The sequence below is a fragment of the Berghia stephanieae genome, chromosome 1 (assembly GCF_034508935.2).
Source record: "Berghia stephanieae isolate SIO BIC M18660-M18661 chromosome 1, UCSD_Bste_1.3, whole genome shotgun sequence".
Lineage (NCBI taxonomy): Eukaryota > Metazoa > Mollusca > Gastropoda > Nudibranchia > Aeolidiidae > Berghia > Berghia stephanieae.
In genome coordinates this window covers 65533434-65540933 of record NC_088360.1, presented here as the reverse complement: position 1 = coordinate 65540933, position 7500 = coordinate 65533434, and positions in this window count along the sequence as shown.

The following is a 7500-nucleotide window of genomic DNA, read 5'->3' as shown; positions in this document are numbered from 1 at the left end:
TCTATTTATCTATTTTCCGTCGTCTCTCTCTCTCTCTCTCTCTCTCTCTCTCTCTCACTCTCTCTCTCTCTTTCTCAGTCCTGCGTGAGATGTTGATGTTAAGGGGGATTACTCTCGGTTACTTGAATATTTCAGGTGCCATTTATTTCCCTTTGTAGAGTGCTTTTGGCGCGGAGAGAGTAGAATTGGCATAGGCGGGGCTTACGCCAGGTAAACTCTAGAGTGTTTCTGGCGCCCGCCAATCTAACTCTAGAGTCTTTTTGGCGATAGAGTCATTCTGGCGTGCTACACAGGTCTAGATCGTGGGCTGGGTTTGTGGTCTTCGTGTGACAGCCGAGAGGTTTGACTTTCAAGTCTGGGTCTAAACGTCGTGCGCCGACGCAAGAGGCGACTTCCCCCTCAGTCTCCACGTCAGTTCCTGTTTCCAGCATGGCTGCGCAACTTAAGAAATGGAGGTCTACTTTTACAAGAGATCAGCGTCAACGATAGGGTGGGTGGGAGGGTGGGGGGGGGGGGGGGGGGGGGTGGGGGTTGTGTGAGAGAATATAACTGTGGAGTCATTTCTGGCGCTGGCTTCCGGCGACAACAGACGTGTTGTGAATGTTTACGTATTTTCTACACATATTTTTATTAATTTATCATTCAATCGCCGGAATTTACGCCTAATATTTTAATTCAAAATGGATGTGAAGTATATATTGTTCCTGATTTTTATATTTATTAGTATATTTATAAACGTAAATGGTGTTTTAGCCTGTGATTTTGCTGCCAAAAGCCTATCGATAAGATATACTCCAGAGACTCTCCGATCCCTCCAACCCGTGTCACCCCCACCACCCACTAGTGACATATCGTATATTAAAGTAAGAAAGAGGGGGAGAAAAGGAGGAATAAAAACAAAATTCAACAGACGGACTTTTCGTCCATTTTTACCCTGTGTAGTGACAGGTAATGTAAGATCACTGAAGAATAAAATTGATGAACCGTTTTCACTGTGTCGTTACAATCGTGACTATCGTCAAGCCTCCATAATAGCGTTAACAGAGACTTGGCTCTCTCCTCACATATCATCATCATGTTTTGATATTGAACAATATTCACTATTTCGAGGAGATCGGACTAATGTAAATAAACGAACTGGGGGTGGGGTGTGCACATATATTAACAACAAATGGTGCCACCTCAATAACTGTCAGATAAGAAAATGTATTGTGACGATTATATTGAATTTATTACTGTTTCGTCACGACCATGTTATCTACCCCGGGAATATACTCATGTCAACATCATCAACGTCTACATTCCACCATCATCAGACAACACCACAGCGAAAAATATTTTGAGGAAAGAAATACAGGACATTCAAATTATGTCACCCGATGCCTTATTGATGGTCACTGGCGATTTTAACTCTCAAACGTTCCACAAATAGAAACCACGATCACCGGTGATCGTGACAACGCCCCTTTTTCATAATCCCATTTTGCGGTAAAAAATCGCCAGATTATGTGTTGAAACTATTATTTTATTATAAAAGAATGATTTTCATTTAATAATTCATCACAATTATGTTAAAAATGTAAAAAAATGTTACGAAATAACGAGAAATACGAAAGCTAGGTTGCTAACGACTCCATCCGTTACCTTCGATCCGCCATTTTGTTTCGGGAAATCTTTCTACAACTCCAACTCACAATTTATCAAATTTATATTATTTAAACTTTTTGCACCATGGCAAATCTCAAAGAGTCTGAAATTTATGACATCCTCTTCAACGTGGATGTAAGTGATGACGAGGATGATGATGAAATTGAGTCCGAATGGTCTCAAGAATTCGACCTGCCGTACTCGCCAAATATGGGATCTGACAGTGAGAACGACGAGTAAGTATTTTTCAGAAATCTTCTCAAAGTAACATCAAACGATCACATAATGCCCATGATATGTATATTTTATTCAACTTTATTATCTATTTCATTAATATAGTACAAAAAGTTTTGTTTTTTTTGTTTATAATTGTATTTATGAAGTGCTTGAGTTTGACTAGGACGAGTGAAGTGTTGTGTGTTGAAAATGTAAACAAACATGGAGGTCAGAAGACGGTTAGTTCGGCCACTTGAATGAGATATAGAAATGATTTGTATGTCTTGATTTGATGTGTCGACAGTTTGTATAATAAAATATTGTTCTTTTTTCTTTCTTCTAGCGAGATTCGTATTCCGTGTGAGGACTGTGGGAATGAAACTGGGAGACATGCACAAGTCCCTACTCCTACTGATGATACTGACACTGCCACTGCCACAACTAGTTCTGCTTGTCAAAGAAAAAGGTGAGAACTGACCTGATATTTAGTTGTTCTTATAGAGCATTTATATTCATATTGACTGTTTTGTGTTTTCTGATGTATTATTGTTGATATTATGTTATATATTCAGTTTTGGGTCTACAGGAAGATTATTTATAGTATTTTTACTCTACTCAACTCTATGTCAAGAAATATTATTCCAGAACTAGTGTGTGATGTAAAAAAGGGAGAGTGATAAAATATTTTGATATTTTATATTTATATGTGTAATTAATTGCTTTCTCCTTTCAGAATTATTTTTCATTTCCTTTGTTTTCAAAGTACTTCTTTTTATTTTAATTCTTGTTATTATTATTTTCTTCAGGCGTTCGGATCATGATGAAATCCCTGGCCCATCACAGCCGAAGAAACTATGTGTGGATGGTGGTCCCGAGAACAAAGTGCCACCTTTTCTCCCTGAGCGAGTCCCTGGTCCACGCCTGCCTGATACGGTGACTCGCTTAGATCACCGAAAATTTTTAACGCCTTTAGATTTTTTTCGTTTGTTTTTTACTCAAGAACTGTTGTCTTTGTTTTGTGAGTGGACGAATGATTATGCGAGTATGTGTGCGGATTCGAAACCGACGTTGTATAAGAGGTGGAAGGATGAACCTGTGAATGTGGATGAAATGTATAGATTTATTGGTTTGTTGGTGTACATGAGTTGTGTGAAAGTGGAGCGTGTTACTTTATATTGGTGTGAGGAGACATTGTTGAATGGTTTGTGGGCGCGTCGGTTTTTGTCAATTTGGCGTTATAAATGTCTTATGAGTTTTTTAAAAATAAGTAATTTTAGAACAGAAAATAGAGATGATAAATTATGTAAAGCTAGATTTATGATGGATTATATTCGTAGAAAATGTATGAAATTGTTTCAACCTTATCAGAATATTTCAATAGATGAGAGGATGGTTAAAAATAAGGGAAGGTATAGCTTTAGAATGTATATGAAGGACAAGCCAACAAAGTGGGGAATGAAATTGTGGGTTTTAGCAGATTCAAAGACAGGGTATACACACAATTTTGATGTTTATTTGGGTAAGGTAGGGGGTAATACAACAAATGGTTTAGCTTATAATGTGGTTATGCAGTTGCTTGTTGGCTTGTTCAATCAAGGATATCATTTATATGTGGATAATTTTTATACTAGTGTTCAACTTTTTAAAGATTTGGTTGTGAAGAATGTGAGAGCTTGTGGGACAATAATAGTTAATCGAAAAGGATTTCCAGTTAGTCTAAAGAACGTTAGAGAATGGGAAAAGAGGGTTAAGAGGGGGGAGTTTAGATGGCATAGGGATGGTGATATTTTAGCTTTACAGTGGAAAGATAATAAGACAGTTTCATTTATATCTACAATACATGATGCAAATAAGGAGGCAGTAGTACAACGTAGGAGTAAAGATAATGGGGTTTTCAGAAAATTAGATGTTGCACAGCCTGAATTAGTTAAAGATTACAATAAGAATATGAATGGGGTAGATTTGTCTGATCAACTTATTGGGAAATATAATAGTCTTAGAAAAACACACAAGTGGTGGAAAAGTTTATTTTTTCATTTTATTCACATTGCTAGGGTTAATAGTTATATTCTGTTCAAAGAATATAGAGCTAGGCATAGTGATATTGAAGAATTACAGAGACCAAAACAGTATAATCAGTTAGATTTTACTCTGGAGTTAGCCAGGCAGTTAGGCGGGATAGATGATCTAGAGGGTCCACCACTTGCTTTAAATACAAATTGTAATTGTAAATGTAAAAGTAAATCTAAAGCAAATAGCAGGAATAGTGATAATAATGATATAGATGAAGAAATTAAGTTAATCCATCCAATTTTACCAGATGCTTCTTTAAATTCAAGGGGTGATTGTAGGTTATGCTTAGATAGGGGGAAAGTACAGAAAACTAGACATAGGTGTTTATATTGTAAAAAATGGTTTTGTTTACAGCCGGATAGAAAATGTATGTTGTGGTATCATACAGTTCTTGAGTAAATTATTTGATTTATTATTGTATTTTAAAATGCTCTTTGTTTTTTAAATGTTAAATTGTCTGTATATTTTTATTTTATTTTGTTAAGGTACTGTTACTGTGAAATTAAAATATTTTCGCACTCTGCGAATAATCATTCGTTTTCGCTCTTTGCGGAAAAAAAAATACTATTCGCTCTCTGCGAATACATTTACATATATAAATAAATATATATGTATACTGAAGTCCTTTATTATATTTATCCATGTATTATCAATTGTATCAGTAAGAAGGAACTTGTGTATATTTTTGGTGTGTATAGTTCAGTCTTTGCACTAAACAAGTGACACACAAGTGAATTTTAAAATAATTATATAATTTTACTTTTGTAATGGAATTATTACCCCAAAACCTTTTCACCATGTTGAAATGTCTTCTTGTATCATGTGTTTAGGTCTGTTGACCAAGATATATCCAAAATATGCCAAAGAAATGCTGACATAAGCAATTTAGAGACATTTTTGTGAACATGTAAAAATTATTGGATTATGCCCCTTGTTTGAGTAAATGTGTGGATACATTTGAGACCTCACCAGATGCTCAATTTATGCATTACATACTTGAGTTTTGCATAAAAGTTGTAAGACATGATGTATTTTTAGAAAATAAACTTGTTTTGATCATAATTTTGAACAGTTATTTTTTTCCTTCTTGGCATTTGCAGAAAATGCAGTTTTTACTTGAAAATTTGAGACCCTACCTTGACACATAAATCATATTTGTGTCCAGGAAAGTGCCTTGAAATTATAAAAAACTTTAAGAATGTGAAACTAAAACATCTGACGAGCAAATTGATATATAACATGCCAGCATTAGCGCACAGTGAGTGAGTTCAGGGTATCCTAATGTACCTGCACCCCCTCCATTCACAATTTTTGCTCAAAACAGTGGAACGTTTGAGAGTTAACCAATGTAACGATTTCACTCTCCCGGGACTTCATCAATACGTGGATTGCGAGACAAGGGACAAAAAAACATTAGATTTATTCCTGTGTAATATTAAAAATAGTTATAAATGTTTACCCGTGCCCCATTAGGTTTATCTGACCACTGCATGCTCTTGCTACTCCCCACCTACCGCCCTGTTTTTAAACGTGTAAAACCAGTAAAGAAAAGTGTACAGATCTGGAACGGAAGTGTGTGTGAAGATTTGCGTGGTTGTTTTGAATGCACTGACTGAAATGTTTTTATCGAATCATGTGATAGTGTGGATGAGCTGAATGACTGTGTGAGTGAGTATTTAAAATTCTGTGAACAGCTAGTGTGTTGTTAAAAAGAAATAAAATATTATCCTAACAACAAGCCTTGGATAACAAAAGATCTAAAACTTTTATTGAACCAAAAGAAAACTCTTTACTAGTGGAAACAAAAAAGATCTGAAAACAAAACAAAAAGAGATAAAGAGAGTAATATCTAGTTGTAGAGACAAGTACAAAAAAAATTGAAAAATGTTTTTCTTCTGTGGATATACGGGACACGTGGCGGGGCTTAAAACTGCTGTTAACTATAATCCAAAGCCCACGATTATATCAGAAGATATCGAAATTGAAACTCTAAATAAATTTTATTCACGTTTCGACACATCAAACAAATTTGATATTGAAAATGAAAAGCATAAATTAGACAGGGCTTTGGAAGATGAAATGACTGTTGAGGTAAGTGAAGAAGAAACGAGATTCGTATTTTCGAAACTAAACGAGAGAAAGGCTGCTGGGCCGGATGGATTGAAAGGAAAATTATTAAAAGAATGTGCCCATCAGCTTTCCCCCATTTATACACATATTTTTGACTGGTCCCTCCAATGCGTTTCGATCCCTGAAATTTGGAAAACTTCAAAAATTATTCCTGTTCAAAAAAAAGAAAAACTTGAATCTATGAACGATCTCAGACCTGTTACACTGACTTCAATAGTCATGAAATCTTTAGAAAAACTTGTTCTTGTTGAAATTAGGAACCAGTTTATGCCATTGAGTGATAGTCATCAATTTGCTTACAAACCAGGACGTGGCGTAGAGGATGCCATTTTGCTGTTTACAAACAACATCTACAGGCATCTAGATCACGCTAAGAGCTATTGCAGATTGCTTTTTTGCAGATTTTTCTTCACCGTTCAATACAATGCAACCTCAGTTGGTTGTTCAAAAAATGACTAGTCTGAATTTAAACAAGTATATTATTGCTTGAGTGCTCGAATTTCAAACAGAGAGAGCACAATATGCTCAAGTAGGACAAAAAATATCTTCCTGTATAACTACAAATACTGGTGCTCCTCTAGGTTGTGTATTGTCCCATGTATTATTCACAATATACACGAATGACTGTAGAAGTCAAAACATGAGTGTACCTTTAATAAAGTTTGCAGATGACATCGCTGTTCAAGGCCTCATAACAAATGGCAACAAAGTGGCTTATAGGCAAGAAATTGATAGATTTGTGTCTTGGTGCGATGCCCACCACCTAGAGCTTAACATAAGCAAGACAAAGGAGCTAGTGATTGACTTTAGGAGAGTAAAGGAACCGATAGAACCGTTAAAATTAAAGGATCAATTCGTCCAGCGAGTTCCTCACTACAAATATCTTGGTGTAACGATTAATGACAGGCTCAAGTGGGATGAACACTTGAAAATAATTAGGCATACGATGTGCAGACGTACATACTGTATTTGTTTAATCAAAACTCTCTCAGTTTAGAATAGATAAAACCCCCTGCACATTATTTTATAGAGAAGTAATCGAAAGTGTTTTGTCATTTTGTATAACAGCTTAGGGAGGCAATTGCTTAGCAGTGGAAAGGAACAAAATAAATTCAAATATTTAAAAATCCATTAAACGCTATATAAATGATGTTGACGATGTAGATCTTTTATACGAGAAATTTTGTATAAATAAAATAAATAAAATATTAAATGACCAGTATCATCCACTAAGACCATCAGTTACTATATCAGAAAGAAGTGTTCGCCCTTTCTCTATTTCAACGAAAACAGAGAGACACCGAAAATCTTTTCTGCCGTCCAGTATTAGGCTTTATAACAACAAGCAATAATCATTTTATATAATTATTTCGCATTTTTACTTTCGAAAAACGTAAATATTAATTTATTAACTTATTTGTTTTGCAATCTTTG